General features: G+C 48.3%; 3 non-coding genes across 3 annotated transcripts; all 3 read right to left on the bottom strand.

Moving 5' to 3' along the window:
• Positions 1-5,108: 5,108 nt before the first annotated feature.
• Positions 5,109-5,182, bottom strand: TRNAN-GUU (transfer RNA asparagine (anticodon GUU)). Its single transcript has one exon. It is a non-coding gene; the product is annotated as a tRNA-Asn (tRNA).
• Positions 5,183-16,645: 11,463 nt separating this feature from the next.
• TRNAN-GUU (transfer RNA asparagine (anticodon GUU)) lies at positions 16,646-16,719 on the bottom strand. The gene has a single exon. It is a non-coding gene; the product is annotated as a tRNA-Asn (tRNA).
• A 1,275-nt stretch (positions 16,720-17,994) lies between these two features.
• Positions 17,995-18,068, bottom strand: TRNAN-GUU (transfer RNA asparagine (anticodon GUU)). Its single transcript has one exon. It is a non-coding gene; the product is annotated as a tRNA-Asn (tRNA).
• Between the last annotated feature and the right edge of the window lie 387 nt (positions 18,069-18,455).

Genomic DNA, 18,455 nt, shown 5'->3' with positions numbered 1-18,455 from the left:
GTGGTATGGGGGTACATAGTGTGGTTGTGCGCCCCCTGGGCTGTGCGTGGGTAGTGTCTGGGATCTGAATGCGTTTGGTTTCCCTGACATGAGAATTCAGACTGAGTGGGTTTGCCGTGTGCTAGGGGAGTAAGAATTAGCGTAAGGACGCCATTTTGTGTGAGTGGGCGGAGCTTAGGGCTAATTTGCGTGGTCTCCTGGCGTACGCGAACCCCGTGTTTGGAACCCGGCGACTCGGGTTCGTGACACGCTCCATACATAGTCCTCCATGCATAGTCCTCCATGCATAGTCCTCCATGCATAGTCCTCCATGCATAGTCCTCCATGCATAGTCCTCCATGCATAGTCCTCCATGCATCTTCCAGTAGAGGATTGAGGCTTCAGGTCCTGCACTTTACTGGACTTTTGGGCTTGTGACATGAGGACTGTATGGAGGAGGGATTAGGCTTCTTACATGTCTGTCGTTGATGTATGTTAGGTAATAGTTCAGTTATGCTCTGTTCACATGGGGACACGTACTTCGGCTACATGCACACTGCCGTTGGCCTCTGTACTGTAGCATGGTGGACACATGGCAGCGCGCGGGGAGAGGAGGAGGAGGTGAGCACTGCTCGGCCTGCGCCTCTCCATAGGAACATATGGCGCACAGAGCTACGGAGCGGTATGGTGCGGTGAGCCCATAGAAGTGCATGGGGGACATATTTGGGCCGTATATATACGTCCCCCATACATGTGTGTGAATGCAGCCTTACTTTGTGATCCTGTATAGGTGGTGCCAATGAGGAGCCAGAAATCTGTTGAGTCTCCAACTTCTCTGCAGGACAATCCAAGCCTCGAGCACAGACAGGGCCGCAGCCGGTGATACACGTGACAGACGCTGCGCTCTATAAGATGTCAGGCACATGAAGAAGCGCGCGGGGAGGTCGCAGTACTGGCTGAATGAATAAGCTTCAGATTTGTAGGTCCTCATCCTTACCACGCTCAGGTGCCTTATTATTGGCCTCTGTGATAGAATACACGAGGGGTGGACAGGATGATGAGACACTGGGAATAGGACGGATAAATGACATTGTATCAGGACTCCGTGGGATCTGGTGGGTGCACCGTGGCACTTACTAGATGCAGGCGCCTTGTTTAGTATTATCTATACATAAAAGGGTCCACGAGCAAATAATTAACCCCTTAACGCTGAAGCCACTTTTCACCTTCCTGACACGGCCCATTTTTTCAAATCTGCCCTGTGTCACTATAAGTGGTTATAACTTCGGAACGCTTTAACATATCCAAGTGATTTTAAAATTGTTTTCTCGTGACCCCTTGTACTTCAGGTTAGTTGAAAAATGTTGGTGGTATGTTTTGCATTTATTTATGAGAAAATCAGATATTTGGTGAAAATTTGGAAAAATTCTTGATTTTCGAACTTCAAAATGTTCTACTTTTTCCACACATAGTCATAACCGCTAAAATACTTAATAACTAACATTCACCGAATGTCTTCTTTATGTAGACGTGGTTTTTTATGCATTCTCTTATTTTTACAGGATGTTTTGGGCCTTTGAACGTTAGGTGCGATTTTTCACATTTTTATAAAAAGCGCTAAATCCTGCTATTGAGGGACCTGCTCAGGTTTCAGGTCACTTTGAGAGGCCTAAATAAAAGAAAACCCCATAAATTACCCCATTATAGAAACTACGCCCCTCAACGTACGTAAAACAACTTTTATGAAGCTTGTTAACCCTTTAATTGGTTTACAGGGGTTAAAACAAAATCGCATGCAATTTTGAAAGTAACATTTTTTTGGCTAAATTAATGTGTTTTTCAAAAAATGTACAAATTCTCAGTGGATTAAATACCAAAACGCTCCACAAAATTTGATCCCCAATCCCTCCCGCGTATAACAATCCCCCATATGTGGTGGTGACTGCTGTATGGGCACACGCCAGGGCATCGAAGGGAGCTGCGCCATTCAGAGCAGATTATTCATTGTCACTTTATAATAGCTGTACAATCTTTATTTTTTTTGGCAATTTGGACATATAAGGGCTTATTTTTTGCGACATGAGATGCACTTTACAAATACTTCATTTTAGTGAGTCATTAGCTTATTGATGAGATTTTATTAACTCTTGAATGTATGGGTGAAAAAAAAATTGTCAATTTTGGTTTACTTTCTTTTTCGTATTTTTTGGGGGTTGTACACCATACACTAAAAATATTATATTATCTTCATTCTATAGGTCACTACGATTAAGGTGATACTTCATTTATATAGTTTTTTATTTATTTTTACAATTTTACTGACAAAAAAAATAATATACAGGAAATCTCATTTGTTTTTGCATTGCCATCTTTTCGGAGACGTAACTTTAATATTTTTTGGTTGACAGAGCTAGTTTAGGACTTATTTTTTACGTGTTGAGTGGTTTTTTTCAGCGGTACCATTTTTGCGCACATAACTTTTTTTGATCACTTTTTAGAACATTTTTGTGTAGAGATTTTATGAAAAATGTACATTTTTGGCGTGTTTTTCGGGTTTTGTTTTTACGGCATTCACCAAGCGGGTCCAATAATGTTTCTGAGTTATTGTACGGATTGTTACGGACGCGGCGATGCCAAACATGTGGGGTTTTTTGGCGATTTTTGTGTTTTTTTTCACTTTGTTGCATGTGTATAGGGAATATTTGTGTTTAGGGGAATTTAACTTTATTTAATTATTAAAATAAAATTTTTTGTAATGTTTTTAACATTTTTTATTAACTTTTACAGGTTAGCTTGAACAAGTGATCCACTGAATATTCCTTCCTTTTGTCCATCTACAATGTTACAATTTGCAAAAGCTGCCCTAGTAAGTTCGGACTCCTGTTTGTGCCCAGAAACTGGTCATCATCAGTCCAAATCACTGCTCCCAATCTAGCTCGTGTCCAAAAGCGTTTTCAGACCCTCCCAGGCTGTGACAGACCTGTAACCCAGATACCTGCGCATAGAAACCATTCTCTGCTTGGTGCCTGAATTTTTTTTTTCCATCTCTGACGTTACAATTAGCCAAATCTCTCTAGTGAGTTAGGACTCCTGTTTCTGCCCAGGACGCGGTCAACCGAAGCCCAAATTACTGCTCCCAATCTTGCTCGTGTCCAAAAATAGTTTTCAAAGCCGCCCTGGCTTTGCAGTCTTGATTTGCTTAAGGCTGCCTTACATCCACACTTAAAAAAAAAAAAAAAAACGACCTACCAAAAAGTCAGAGTCTAGTGGAAAAAACTCCACCCTCCACACACCCCTCAGCAGCAGAGGGGGATTAGCTCAAATGGTAGAGCGCACGCTTAGCATGCGAGAGGTAGCGGGATCGATGCCCGCATCCTCCAGCTTTGTCCTTTTTGCAGCCTTTTTCAAAATTGGGAGAAATCGTCTCCTGCTTGCCAAGGCCGTGACACTGAAAAGTAAGGCTAGTAAGCACGCACCCAGGGCTTCCCCCAAGCCTTCGATAGCTCAGCTGGTAGAGCGGAGGACTGTAGTACTCTAATAGCAATCCTTAGGTCGCTGGTTCAATTCCGGCTCGAAGGAGATTTTTTTTTGTTGGTATCCTTTCATTTTGCACATTTATTAAGCTGGCAGCAAGAACTTTTCTGCTGTGCTTCTTCTCTTCCATCTGAAGAACCTTCTTCTTCCATGTGTGCTTTAGATATTGAAACTGGCCAGTTATACGGAGCTCTTAATTGAAGTTGTAGCTGAGCCACTCAAGCTGCAGGCGGAAGCAAAAGAGGACTGCGTCCCTGGGTGGGCTCGAACCACCAACCTTTCGGTTAACAGCCGAACGTGCTAACCGATTGCGCCACAGAGACACAGAAGCTGCTTGCCTGGTGTTCCAGTTTCAGGCAGGTCAATGGCCTATGTGTACGGGTGATCTTCCGAGCAACAAAATGAAAACAAAATAAGCAACCAGTTGTGGGCCCCGAAATGTTCCCCAACAACCAATAAATCTCTACACAGACTGACGGAGGGCCGCCTTTCCTTAAGTAGCCCAGCAAAAGTCAGTGTCTAGTGAGAACTTCTCCCAAGCCATTGCATGTAGCAGCAGAGTGGCGCAGCGGAAGCGTGCTGGGCCCATAACCCAGAGGTCGATGGATCGAAACCATCCTCTGCTAGCGTCCTTCCTTTTGTCCGTCTACAATGTTACAATTTGCAAAAGCTCCCCTAGTAAGTTCGGACTCCTGTTTGTGGCCAGAAACTGGTCATCATCAGTCCAAATCACTGCTCCCAATCTAGCTCGTGTCCAAAAGCGTTTTCAGACCCTCCCAGGCTGTGACAGACCTGTAACCCAGATACCTGCGCATAGAAACCATTCTCTGCTTGGTGCCTGAATTTTTTTTTTCCATCTCTGACGTTACAATTAGCCAAATCTCTCTAGTGAGTTAGGACTCCTGTTTCTGCCCAGGACGCGGTCAACCGAAGCCCAAATTACTGCTCCCAATCTTGCTCGTGTCCAAAAATAGTTTTCAAAGCCGCCCTGGCTTTGCAGTCTTGATTTGCTTAAGGCTGCCTTACATCCACACTTAAAAAAAAAAAAAAAAACGACCTACCAAAAAGTCAGAGTCTAGTGGAAAAAACTCCACCCTCCACACACCCCTCAGCAGCAGAGGGGGATTAGCTCAAATGGTAGAGCGCTCGCTTAGCATGCAAGAGGTAGCGGGATCGATGCACGCATCCTCCAGCTTTGTCCTTTTTGCAGCCTTTTTCAAAATTGGGAGAAATCGTCTCCTGCTTGCCAAGGCCGTGACACTGAAAAGTAAGGCTAGTAAGCACGCACCCAGTGCTTCTCCCAAGCCTTCGATAGCTCAGCTGGTAGAGCAGAGGACTGTAGTACTCTAATAGCAATCCTTAGGTTGCTGGTTCAATTCCGGCTCGAAGGAGATTTTTTTTTGTTGGTATCCTTTCATTTTGCACATTTATTAAGCTGGCAGCAAGCACTTTTCTGCTGTGCTTCTTCTCTTCCATCTGAAGAACCTTCTTCTTCCATGTGTGCTTTAGATATTGAAACTGGCCAGTTATACGGAGCTCTTAATTGAAGTTGTAGCTGAGCCACTCAAGCTGCAGGCGGAAGCAAAAGAGGACTGCGTCCCTGGGTGGGCTCGAACCACCAACCTTTCGGTTAACAGCCGAACGCGCTAACCGATTGCGCCACAGAGACACGGAAGCTGCTTGCCTGGTGTTCCAGTTTCAGGCAGGTCAATGGCCTATGTGTACGGGTGATCTTCCGAGCAACAAAATGAAAACAAAATAAGCAACCAGTTGTGGGCCCCGAAATGTTCCCCAACAACCAATAAATCTCTACACAGACTGACGGAGGGCCGCCTTTCCTTAAGTAGCCCAGCAAAAGTCAGTGTCTAGTGAGAACTTCTCCCAAGCCATTGCATATAGCAGCAGAGTGGCGCAGCGGAAGCGTGCTGGGCCCATAACCCAGAGGTCGATGGATCGAAACCATCCTCTGCTAGCGTCCTTCCTTTTGTCCGTCTACAATGTTACAATTTGCAAAAGCTCCCCTAGTAAGTTCGGACTCCTGTTTGTGCCCAGAAACTGGTCATCATCAGTCCAAATCACTGCTCCCAATCTAGCTCGTGTCCAAAAGCGTTTTCAGACCCTCCCAGGCTGTGACAGACCTGTAACCCAGATACCTGCGCATAGAAACCATTCTCTGCTTGGTGCCTGAATTTTTTTTTTCCCATCTCTGACGTTACAATTAGCCAAATCTCTCTAGTGAGTTAGGACTCCTGTTTCTGCCCAGGATGCGGTCAACCGAAGCCCAAATTACTGCTCCCAATCTTGCTCGTGTCCAAAAATAGTTTTCAAAGCCGCCCTGGCTTTGCAATCTTGATTTGCTTAAGGCTGCCTTACATCCACACTTAAAAAAAAAACAAAAAAAAACGACCTACCAAAAAGTCAGAGTCTAGTGGAAAAAACTCCACCCTCCACACACCCCTCAGCAGCATAGGGGGATTAGCTCAAATGGTAGAGCGCTTGCTTAGCATGCGAGAGGTAGCGGGATCGATGCCCGCATCCTCCAGCTTTGTCCTTTTTGCAGCCTTTTTCAAAATTGGGAGAAATCGTCCCCTACTTGCCAAGGCCGTGACACTGAAAAGTAAGGCTAGTAAGCACGCACCCAGGGCTTCCCCCAAGCCTTCGATAGCTCAGCTGGTAGAGCGGAGGACTGTAGTACTCTAATAGCAATCCTTAGGTCGCTGGTTCAATTCCAGCTCGAAGGAGATTTTTTTTTGTTGGTATCCTTTCATTTTGCACATTTATTAAGCTGGCAGCAAGCACTTTTCTGCTGTGCTTCTTCTCTTCCATCTGAAGAACCTTCTTCTTCCATGTGAGCTTTAGATATTGAAACTGGCCAGTTAGACAGAGCTCTTAATTGAAGTTGTAGCTGAGCCACTCAAGCTGCAGGCGGAAGCAAAAGAGGACTGCGTCCCTGGGTGGGCTCGAACCACCAACCTTTCGGTTAACAGCCGAACACGCTAACCGATTGCGCCACAGAGACACGGAAGCTGCTTGCCTGGTGTTCCAGTTTCAGGCAGGTCAATGGCCTATGTGTACGGGTGATCTTCCGAGCAACAAAATGAAAACAAAATAAGCAACCAGTTGTGGGCCCCGAAATGTTCCCCAACAACCAATAAATCTCTACACAGACTGACGGAGGGCCGCCTTTCCTTAAGTAGCCCAGCAAAAGTCAGTGTCTAGTGAGAACTTCTCCCAAGCCATTGCATGTAGCAGCAGAGTGGCGCAGCGGAAGCGTGCTGGGCCCATAACCCAGAGGTCGATGGATCGAAACCATCCTCTGCTAGCGTCCTTCCTTTTGTCCGTCTACAATGTTACAATTTGCAAAAGCTCCCCTAGTAAGTTCGGACTCCTGTTTGTGCCCAGAAACTGGTCATCATCAGTCCAAATCACTGCTCCCAATCTAGCTCGTGTCCAAAAGCGTTTTCAGACCCTCCCAGGCTGTGACAGACCTGTAACCCAGATACCTGCGCATAGAAACCATTCTCTGCTTGGTGCCTGAATTTTTTTTTTCCCATCTCTGACGTTACAATTAGCCAAATCTCTCTAGTGAGTTAGGACTCCTGTTTCTGCCCAGGATGCGGTCAACCGAAGCCCAAATTACTGCTCCCAATCTTGCTCGTGTCCAAAAATAGTTTTCAAAGCCGCCCTGGCTTTGCAATCTTGATTTGCTTAAGGCTGCCTTACATCCACACTTAAAAAAAAAACAAAAAAAAACGACCTACCAAAAAGTCAGAGTCTAGTGGAAAAAACTCCACCCTCCACACACCCCTCAGCAGCAGAGGGGGATTAGCTCAAATGGTAGAGCGCTTGCTTAGCATGCGAGAGGTAGCGGGATCGATGCCCGCATCCTCCAGCTTTGTCCTTTTTGCAGCCTTTTTCAAAATTGGGAGAAATCGTCTCCTGCTTGCCAAGGCCGTGACACTGAAAAGTAAGGCTAGTAAGCACGCACCCAGGGCTTCCCCCAAGCCTTCGATAGCTCAGCTGGTAGAGCGGAGGACTGTAGTACTCTAATAGCAATCCTTAGGTCGCTGGTTCAATTCCGGCTCGAAGGAGATTTTTTTTTGTTGGTATCCTTTCATTTTGCACATTTATTAAGCTGGCAGCAAGCACTTTTCTGCTGTGCTTCTTCTCTTCCATCTGAAGAACCTTCTTCTTCCATGTGTGCTTTACATATTGAATTTGGCCAGTTAGACGGAGCTCTTAATTGAAGTTGTAGCTGAGCCACTCAAGCTGCAGGCGGAAGCAAAAGAGGACTGCGTCCCTGGGTGGGCTCGAACCACCAACCTTTCGGTTAACAGCCGAACACGCTAACCGATTGCGCCACAGAGACACGGAAGCTGCTTGCCTGGTGTTCCAGTTTCAGGCAGGTCAATGGCCTATGTGTACGGGTGATCTTCCGAGCAACAAAATGAAAACAAAATAAGCAACCAGTTGTGGGCCCCGAAATGTTCCCCAACAACCAATAAATCTCTACACAGACTGACGGAGGGCCGCCTTTCCTTAAGTAGCCCAGCAAAAGTCAGTGTCTAGTGAGAACTTCTCCCAAGCCATTGCATGTAGCAGCAGAGTGGCGCAGCGGAAGCGTGCTGGGCCCATAACCCAGAGGTCGATGGATCGAAACCATCCTCTGCTAGCGTCCTTCCTTTTGTCCGTCTACAATGTTACAATTTGCAAAAGCTCCCCTAGTAAGTTCGGACTCCTGTTTGTGCCCAGAAACTGGTCATCATCAGTCCAAATCACTGCTCCCAATCTAGCTCGTGTCCAAAAGCGTTTTCAGACCCTCCCAGGCTGTGACAGACCTGTAACCCAGATACCTGCGCATAGAAACCATTCTCTGCTTGGTGCCTGAATTTTTTTTTTCCATCTCTGACGTTACAATTAGCCAAATCTCTCTAGTGAGTTAGGACTCCTGTTTCTGCCCAGGACGCGGTCAACCGAAGCCCAAATTACTGCTCCCAATCTTGCTCGTGTCCAAAAATAGTTTTCAAAGCCGCCCTGGCTTTGCAGTCTTGATTTGCTTAAGGCTGCCTTACATCCACACTAGAGATGAGCGAACACTAAAATGCTCGGGTACTCGTTATTCGAGACGAACTTTTCCCGATGCTCGAGTGCTCGTCTCGAATAACGAACCCCATTGAAGTCAATGGGAGACTCGAGCATTTTTCAAGGGGACCAAGGCTCTGCACAGGGAAGCTTGGCCAAACACCTGGGAACCTCAGAAAAGGATGGAAACACCACGGAAATGGACAGGAAACAGCAGGGGCAGCATGCATGGATGCCTCTGAGGCTGCTTAATCGCACCATTATGCCAAAATTATGGGCAACAGCATGGCCATGACAGAGTGACAGAATGAAGCTAGATAGCATGTAAAACATCCAATAATTGACCCTGACACTATAGGGGACGGCATGCAGAGGCAGAGGCAGCGGCAGCAGGCTAGAGAGTGGCATGGCAACATACCCTAAATGGACTCAGGCTTCAAACCAATGGGTGGCAGAGAGGAACCAAAGGAGGTGAGCAAGAAGCGCTCAAATAATATCGGTACATGATAAAAGTTTGCCAGTATATTTTGTGGATTACACAGCAGGGTGGCGACAAAGTTAACATGGAAGCCATGAAAACAACCCAAAATTCTGCCTGACACAGCTCGTTTGATAAGGGGACCATGTATGGAGGCAGTGAACTAGTAGTAGATTAAAGGTGCTGCAGTTAAAACTATGTTAGTTGGATCTTGGCATGGAGCTGGCGCTCCGCTGCCAGGCGAGCTTTCGCCAATCCAAGCCCCTGTCTATAGGCTACTCCCCAAACAGCACTTCTAAGAACCTTTTGTAGAAGATCAAGTGTAGTAGCGTTCTTATAAGTTTAGGATATGGCGGGTGAGGGGAATGTAAACAGATGCGCAAGAAGCGCTGAAATAATATCCGTAAATGGTAAAAGTTTGCCAGTGTATTTGTGGATAACACAGCAGGGTGGCAACAAAGTTAACAACTTTGATGTGGAATGCCCTGTAATAGCTCTTGGGCGGTGTGCCTTTTATCGCCTAGGCTCAGCAGTTTCAGCACCGCCTGCTGTCGCTTAGCGACGGCACTGCTGCTGTGCCTAGAGCTACCGACTGATGGCGCCATGCCCACGGATGGTAATTCGGAGGAGGAGGAGGTGGAGGAGGGGTGGGAGGAGGTATAGTAGGCCTTTGAGACCTGGACCGAGGTAGGCCCCGCAATTCTCTGCGTCGGCAGTATATGACCAGCCCCAGGGTCAGACTCGGTCCCAGCCTGCACCAAGTTAAGTGTAGTAGCGTTCTTATAAGTTTGGGATATGGCGGGTGAGGGGAATGTAAACAGATGCGCAAGAAGCGCATGATGCGCATGGAGCTGGCGCTCCGCTGCCAGGCGAGCTTTCGCCAATTCAAGCCCCTGTCTCTAGGCTACTCCCCAAACAGCACTTCTAAGAACCTTTTGTATAAGATCAAGTGTAGTAGCGTTCTTATAAGTTTAGGATATGCCGGGTGAGGGGAATGTAAACAGATGCGCAAGAAGCGCATGATGCGCATGGAGCTGGCGCTCCGCTGCCAGGCTAGCTTTCGCCAATTCAAGCCCCTGTCTCTAGGCTACTCCCCAAACAGCACTTCTAAGAACCTTTTGTATAAGATCAAGTGTAGTAGCGTTCTTATAAGTTTAGGATATGCCGGGTGAGGGGAATGTAAACAGATGCGCAAGAAGCGCTGAAATAATATCCCTAAATGGTAAAAGTTTGCCAGTATATTTTGTGGATAACACAGCAGGGTGGCGACAAAGTTAACAACTTTGATGTGGAATCCATGAAAACAACCCAAATTTCTGCCTGACACACCTCGTTTGATAAAGGGACGATGTATGGAGGCAGCTATATGGACGACTTTTGGAGGTAGCAATGGAGACAACGTGTGGAGGCTGCTATGGAGACAATTTAATTTGGATAGTGCCTGTATGTGGCAGTCCCAAACATTTTTCAAACCAGAGGAGCAGGTAGGTGGCCCTCCAGTAAAATGGAATAGATTGAGTGCCTGTATGTGGCAGTCCCAAAAATGTTTCAAACCAGAGGAGCAGGTAGGTGGCCCTGCAGTAAAATGGAATAGATTGAGTGCCTGTATGTGGCAGTCCCAAACATTTTTCAAACCAGAGGAGCAGGTAGGTGGCCCTCCAGTAAAATGGAATAGATTGAGTGCCTGTATGTGGCAGTCCCAAAAATTTTTCAAACCAGAGGAGCAGGTAGGTGGCCCTCCAGTAAAATGGAATAGATTGAGTGCCTGTATGTGGCAGTCCCAAAAATGTTTCAAACCAGAGGAGCAGGTAGGTGGCCCTGCAGTAAAATGGAATAGATTGAGTGCCTGTATGTGGCACTCACAAAAATTGTTTCAAACAGAGGACCGGGTAGGTGGCCCTCCAGAAAAATTAAATGCATGAAGTACTATAGCAAGAGCCAGTGGGCCCTGTCAAAAAATAGCCATTTTCCTCTGCTTTACTGTACAAAGAGGAGGAGAAGGAGGAAAATGAGGAGGAGGAGGAGTGGATCAATTATTCAGGTTGAGCTTCCTTCACCTGGTGGAGATTGGAAATTCTGAGAAATCCAGCCTTTATTCATTTTAATAAGCGTCAGCCTGTCAGCGCTGTCAGTCGACAGGCGTGTACGCTTATCGGTGATGATGCCACCAGCTGCACTGAAAACCCGCTCGGACAAGACGCTAGCGGCAGGGCAGGCAAGAACCTCCAAGGCGTACAGCGCCAGTTCGTGCCACATGTCCAGCTTTGAAACCCAGTAGTTGTAGGGAGCTGTGTGATCATTTAGGACGATGGTATGGTCAGCTACGTACTCCCTCACCATCTTTCTGTAAAGATCAGCCCTACTCTGCCGAGACTGGGGACAGGTGACAGTGTCTTGCTGGGGTGACATAAAGCTGGCAAAAGCCTTGTAAAGCGTACCCTTGCCAGTGCTGGACAAGCTGCCTGCTCGCCTACTCTCCCTCGCTACTTGTCCCGCAGAACTACGCACTCTGCCGCTAGCGCTGTCAGAAGGGAAATACTGTTTCAGCTTGTGCACCAGGGCCTGCTGGTATTCATGCATTCTCACACTCCTTTCCTCTGCAGGGATGAGAGTGGAAAGATTTTGCTTGTACCGTGGGTCCAGGAGAGTGAACACCCAGTAATCGGTGCTGGAATAAATTCTTTGAACGCGAGGGTCACGGGATAGGCAGCCTAGCATGAAATCTGCCATATGCGCCAGAGTACCAACGCGTAAGAATTCACTCCCCTCACTGGCCTGACTGTCCATTTCCTCCTCCTCCAACTCCTCCAACTCCTCTTCTTCTGCCCATACACGCTGAACAGTAAAGGACTCAACAATGGTCCCCTCTTGTGTCTCGCCAACATTCTCCTCCTCTTCCTCCTCATCCTCCTCCACCTCCACCTCCTCCGATATGCGCTGAGAAACAGACCTGAGGGTGCTTTGGCTATCAACAAGGGAATATTCTTCCCCTGTCTCTTGTGACGAGCGCAAAGCTTCCGACTTCATGCTGACCAGAGAGTTTTTCAACAGGCCAAGCAGCGGGATGGTGAGGCTGATGATGGCGGCATCGCCACTGACCATCTGTGTTGACTCCTCAAAGTTACTCAGCACCTGACAGATATCAGACATCCACGTCCACTCCTCATTGTAGACTTGAGGAAGCTGACTGACCTGACTACCAGTTCTGGTGGAAGTTGACATCTGGCAGTCTACAATCGCTCTGCGCTGCTGGTAAACTCTGGATAACATGGTCAGTGTTGAATTCCACCTCGTGGGCACGTCGCACAACAGTCGGTGAGCGGGCAGTTGGAGGCGGCGCTGCGCTGCCCTGAGAGTGGCAGCATCTGGGCTGGACTTCCTGAAATGCGCACAGATGCGGCGCACCTTCGTGAGCAAATCAGACAGATTGGGGTATGTCTTGAGGAAACGCTGAACTATCAGATTTAACACATGGGCCAGGCATGGCACATGTGTCAGTCTGCCGAGTTGCAGAGCCGCCACCAGGTTACGGCCGTTGTCACACACAACCATTCCCGGCTTGAGGTTCAGCGGTGCCAGCCACAGATCAGTCTGCGCCGTGATGCCCTGTAATAGCTCTTGGGCGGTGTGCCTTTTGTCGCCTAGGCTCAGCAGTTTGAGCACCGCCTGCTGTCGCTTAGCGACGGCACTGCTGCTGTGCCTAGAGCTACCGACTGATGGCGCCGTGCCCACGGATGGTAGTTCGGAGGAGGAGGTGGAGGAGGGGTGGGAGGAGGAGGAGGCATAGTAGGCCTGAAACACCTGGACCGAGGTAGGCCCCGCAATCCTCGGCGTCGGCAGTATATGAGCAGCCCCAGGGTCAGACTCGGTCCCAGCCTCCACCAAGTTAACCCAATGTGCCGTCAGAGATATATAGTGGCCCTGCCCGGCAGCACTCGTCCACGTGTCCGTGGTCAGGTGGACCTTGTCAGAAACGGCGTTGGTCAGGGCACGGATTATGTTGTCTGACACGTGCTGGTGCAGGGCTGGGACGGCACATCGGGAAAAGTAGTGGCGGCTGGGGACCGAATACCGAGGGGCGGCCGCCGCCATGAGGTTGCGAAAGGCCTCGGTCTCTACTAGCCTATAGGGCAGCATCTCCAGGCTAAGCAATCTGGAGATGTGCACATTAAGGGCTTGGGCGTGCGGGTGGGTTGCACTATATTTGCGTTTCCGCTCCAGCGTCAGGGGTATGGAGAGCTGAACGCTGGTGGATGCTGTGGAGGATCGTGGAGGCGACGATGGGGTTTTTGTGCCAGGGTCCTGGGCAGGGGGCTGACTAGCAGCTGACACAGGGGAAGGAGCAGTGGTGTGCACGGCCGGAGGTGAACGGGCTTGTTGCCACTGAGTGGGGTGCTTAGCATTCATATGCCTGCGCATACTGGTGGTAGTTAAGCTAGTAGTGGTGGAACCCCTGCTGAGCCTGGTTTGGCAAATGTTGCACACCACAGTCCGTCGGTCATCCGGTGTTTCCTTAAAGAACCTCCACACTTCTGAAGATCTAGCCCTCGCCGCAAGAGCCCTCACCACGGGAGCTTCACTAGTTGACAGTGGCGCTGATGCACCAGCTCTGGCCCTGCCTCTCCGTCTGGCCCCACCACTGCCTCTTCCAACCTGTTCAGGTCGAGGACTCTCCTCCGTCTCAGAAGCACTGTGTTCACCCGGCCTCTCAACCCAGCTTGGGTCTGTCACCTCATCATCCTCCGATCCCTCAGTCTGCTCCCCCCTCGGACTTCCTGCCCTGACAACAACTTCCCCACTGTCTGACAACCGTGTCTCCTCATCGTCGGACACCTCTTTACACACTTCCACTACGTCAAGAAGGTCATCATCACCCACAGACTGTGACTGGTGGAAAACCTGGGCATCGGAAAATTGCTCAGCAGCAACCGGACAAGTGGTTTGTGACTGTGGGAAGGGTCCAGAAAACAGTTCCTCAGAGTATGCCGGTTCAAATGCCAAATTTTCCTGGGAGGGGGCAGACTGGGGGGGAGGAGGCTGAGGTGCAGGAGCTGGAGGAGTGGGGATTTCGGTGACATGGGTGGACTGCGTGGAAGACTGACTGGTGGTGGACAAATTGCTCGAAGCATTGTCAGCAATCCACGACATCACCTGTTCGCACTGTTCTGGCCTCAACAGTGCTCTACCACGAGTCCCAGTAACTTCAGACATGAACCTAGGGAGTGTAGCTCTGCGGCGTTCCCCTGCTCCCTCATCAGCAGGTGGTGTCTCACCCCGCCCAGGACCACGGCCTCTGACCCCTGCAGTAGTTGGACGCCCACGTCCCCGCCCTCGTCCTCTACCCCTAGCCCTCGGGTTAAACATTTTTAAAATGAGAGTTATAACTTTTTTTTTTTTTTTACTTCTTTTTGTTTTTTTTGGTGTTTTTTTGTGTTTTTTTTTTTTTTTTTGTGTTTTTTGTTTTTTTTTGAGTTTTTAAAACCAAACAATCCTATCCTATTGCTATGGCTATTTTCTAGCCAAGTATCAAAGGAAGCACACTACTATGCCAGATGAGATGACACTGAGTTATTGCCTAATAGAAATCCAACCCCTACTGAATTTTGCCACTTCGGCCTTTGCTATGGATATGTGCGCCACTAAGCGCAGAACACAGCGGTCGCAAGTCTCACTACAAATTGCTCAGAATTGGCAAGTACATGCACTGCAGAAACTACAGCCACCAGCAGATCAACCAGAAATCAAATATATAGAACGCTACTGTAGGCTTCAAGAAGCTGTTTGTATTCTCCTATGGCTATTTTCTAGCCAAGTATCAAAGGAAGCACACTACTATGCCAGATGAGATGACACTGAGTTATTGCCTAATAGAAATCCAACCCCTACTGAATTTTCCCACTTCGGCCTTTGCTATGGATATGTGCGCCACTAAGCGCAGAACACAGCGGTCGCAAGTCTCACTACAAATTGCTCAGAATTGGCAAGTACATGCACTGCAGAAACTACAGCCACCAGCAGATCAACCAGAAATCAAATATATAGAACGCTACTGTAGGCTTCAAGAAGCTGTTTGTATTCTCCTATGGCTATTTTCTAGCCAAGTATCAAAGGAAGCACACTACTATGCCAGATGAGATGACACTGAGTTATTGCCTAATAGAAATCCAACCCCTACTGAATTTTGCCACTTCGGCCTTTGCTATGGATATGTGCGCCACTAAGCGCAGAACACAGCGGTCGCAAGTCTCACTACAAATTGCTCAGAATTGGCAAGTACATGCACTGCAGAAACTACAGCCACCAGCAGATCAACCAGAAATCAAATATATAGAACGCTACTGTAGGCTTCAAGAAGCTGTTTGTATTCTCCTATGGCTATTTTCTAGCCAAGTATCAAAGGAAGCACACTACTATGCCAGATGAGATGACACTGAGTTATTGCCTAATAGAAATCCAACCCCTACTGAATTTTCCCACTTCGGTCTTTGCTATGGATATGTGTGCCACTAAGAGCTAAACACAACGGTAGCAAGTCCCCCTGCTAATTCCTCACAAAATGGTAAAAGATGCAAATTAAAATAAAAAAAGTAGAACGTTATTGTAGCCCTAAGAAGGGCTGTTGGGTTCTTTGAGAATCACTCCTGCCTAACAGTAAGCTAATAGAACACCCTAACGCTTTCCCTGACCAGCAGCAGCTCTCTCCCTAGCGGCATCCAGAGACAGAATGATCCGAGCAGCGCGGCCAGCGGCTAGTCTATCCCAGGGTCACCTGATCTGGCCAGCCAACCACTGCTATTGACGTGTAAGGGTACCACGTCATTCTGGGTGGAGTGCAGAGTCTCCTGGCTTGTGATTGGCTCTGTTTCTGGCCGCCAAAAAGCAAAACGGCGGGAGCTGCCATTTTCTCGAGCGGGCGAAGTATTCGTCCGAGTAACGAGCAGTTTCGAGTACCCTAATGCTCGACCGAGCATCAAGCTCGGACGAGCATGTTCGCTCATCTCTAATCCACACTTAAAAAAAAAAAAAAAAACGACCTACCAAAAAGTCAGAGTCTAGTGGAAAAAACTCCACCCTCCACACACCCCTCAGCAGCAGAGGGGGATTAGCTCAAATGGTAGAGCGCTCGCTTAGCATGCGAGAGGTAGCGGGATCGATGCCCGCATCCTCCAACTTTGTCCTTTTTGCAGCCTTTTTCAAAATTGGGAGAAATCGTCTCCTGCTTGCCAAGGCCGTGACACTGAAAAGTAAGGCTAGTAAGCACGCACCCAGGGCTTCCCCCAAGCCTTCGATAGCTCAGCTGGTAGAGCGGAGGACTGTAGTACTCTAATAGCAATCCTTAGGTCTCTGGTTCAATTCCGGCTCGAAGGAGATTTTTTTTTGTTGGTATCCTTTCATTTTGCACATTTATTAAGCTGGCAGCAAGCACTTTTCTGCTGTGCTTCTTCTCTTCCATCTGAAGAACCTTCTTCTTCCATGTGTGCTTTAGATATTGAAACTGGCCAGTTAGACGGAGCTCTTAATTGAAGTTGTAGCTGAGCCACTCAAGCTGCAGGCGGAAGCAAAAGAGGACTGCGTCCCTGGGTGGGCTCGAACCACCAACCTTTCGGTTAACAGCCGAACGCGCTAACCGATTGCGCCACAGAGACACGGAAGCTGCTTGCCTGGTGTTCCAGTTTCAGGCAGGTCAATGGCCTATGTGTACGGGTGATCTTCCGAGCAACAAAATGAAAACAAAATAAGCAACCAGTTGTGGGCCCCGAAATGTTCCCCAACAACCAATAAATCTCTACACAGACTGACGGAGGGCCGCCTTTCCTTAAGTAGCCCAGCAAAAGTCAGTGTCTAGTGAGAACTTCTCCCAAGCCATTGCATGTAGCAGCAGAGTGGCGCAGCGGAAGCGTGCTGGGCCCATAACCCAGAGGTCGATGGATCGAAACCATCCTCTGCTAGCGTCCTTCCTTTTGTCCGTCTACAATGTTACAATTTGCAAAAGCTCCCCTAGTAAGTTCGGACTCCTGTTTGTGCCCAGAAACTGGTCATCATCAGTCCAAATCACTGCTCCCAATCTAGCTCGTGTCCAAAAGCGTTTTCAGACCCTCCCAGGCTGTGACAGACCTGTAACCCAGATACCTGCGCATAGAAACCATTCTCTGCTTGGTGCCTGAATTTTTTTTTTCCATCTCTGACGTTACAATTAGCCAAATCTCTCTAGTGAGTTAGGACTCCTGTTTCTGCCCAGGACGCGGTCAACCGAAGCCCAAATTACTGCTCCCAATCTTGCTCGTGTCCAAAAATAGTTTTCAAAGCCGCCCTGGCTTTGCAGTCTTGATTTGCTTAAGGCTGCCTTACATCCACACTTAAAAAAAAAAAAAAAAAAAACGACCTACCAAAAAGTCAGAGTCTAGTGGAAAAAACTCCACCCTCCACACACCCCTCCGCAGCAGAGGGGGATTAGCTCAAATGGTAGAGCGCTCGCTTAGCATGCGAGAGGTAGCGGGATCGATGCCCGCATCCTCCAGCTTTGTCCTTTTTGCAGCCTTTTTCAAAATTGGGAGAAATCGTCTCCTGCTTGCCAAGGCCATGACACTGAAAAGTAAGGCTAGTAAGCACGCACCCAGTGCTTCTACCAAGCCTTCGATAGCTCAGCTGGTAGAGCGGAGGACTGTAGTACTCTAATAGCAATCCTTAGGTCGCTGGTTCAATTCCGGCTCGAAGGAGATTTTTTTTTGTTGGTATCCTTTCATTTTGCACATTTATTAAGCTGGCAGCAAGCACTTTTCTGCTGTGCTTCTTCTCTTCCATCTGAAGAACCTTCTTCTTCCATGTGTGCTTTAGATATTGAAACTGGCCAGTTATACGGAGCTCTTAATTGAAGTTGTAGCTGAGCCACTCAAGCTGCAGGCGGAAGCAAAAGAGGACTGCGTCCCTGGGTGGGCTCGAACCACCAACCTTTCGGTTAACAGCCGAACGCGCTAACCGATTGCGCCACAGAGACGCGGAAGCTGCTTGCCTGGTGTTCCAGTTTCAGGCAGGTCAATGGCCTATGTGTACGGGTGATCTTCCGAGCAACAAAATGAAAACAAAATAAGCAACCAGTTGTGGGCCCCGAAATGTTCCCCAACAACCAATAAATCTCTACACAGACTGACGGAGGGCCGCCTTTCCTTAAGTAGCCCAGCAAAAGTCAGTGTCTAGTGAGAACTTCTCCCAAGCCATTGCATGTAGCAGCAGAGTGGCGCAGCGGAACGCGCTAACCGATTGCGCCACAGAGACACGGAAGCTGCTTGCCTGGTGTTCCAGTTTCAGGCAGGTCAATGGCCTATGTGTACGGGTGATCTTCCGAGCAACAAAATGAAAACAAAATAAGCAACCAGTTGTGGGC

This window comes from Engystomops pustulosus, chromosome 3 (assembly GCF_040894005.1).
Source record: "Engystomops pustulosus chromosome 3, aEngPut4.maternal, whole genome shotgun sequence".
Taxonomy (NCBI): domain Eukaryota; kingdom Metazoa; phylum Chordata; class Amphibia; order Anura; family Leptodactylidae; genus Engystomops; species Engystomops pustulosus.
Note: the sequence above shows the minus strand (reverse complement) of the source record. Positions and strands in the feature narration are given on the sequence as shown.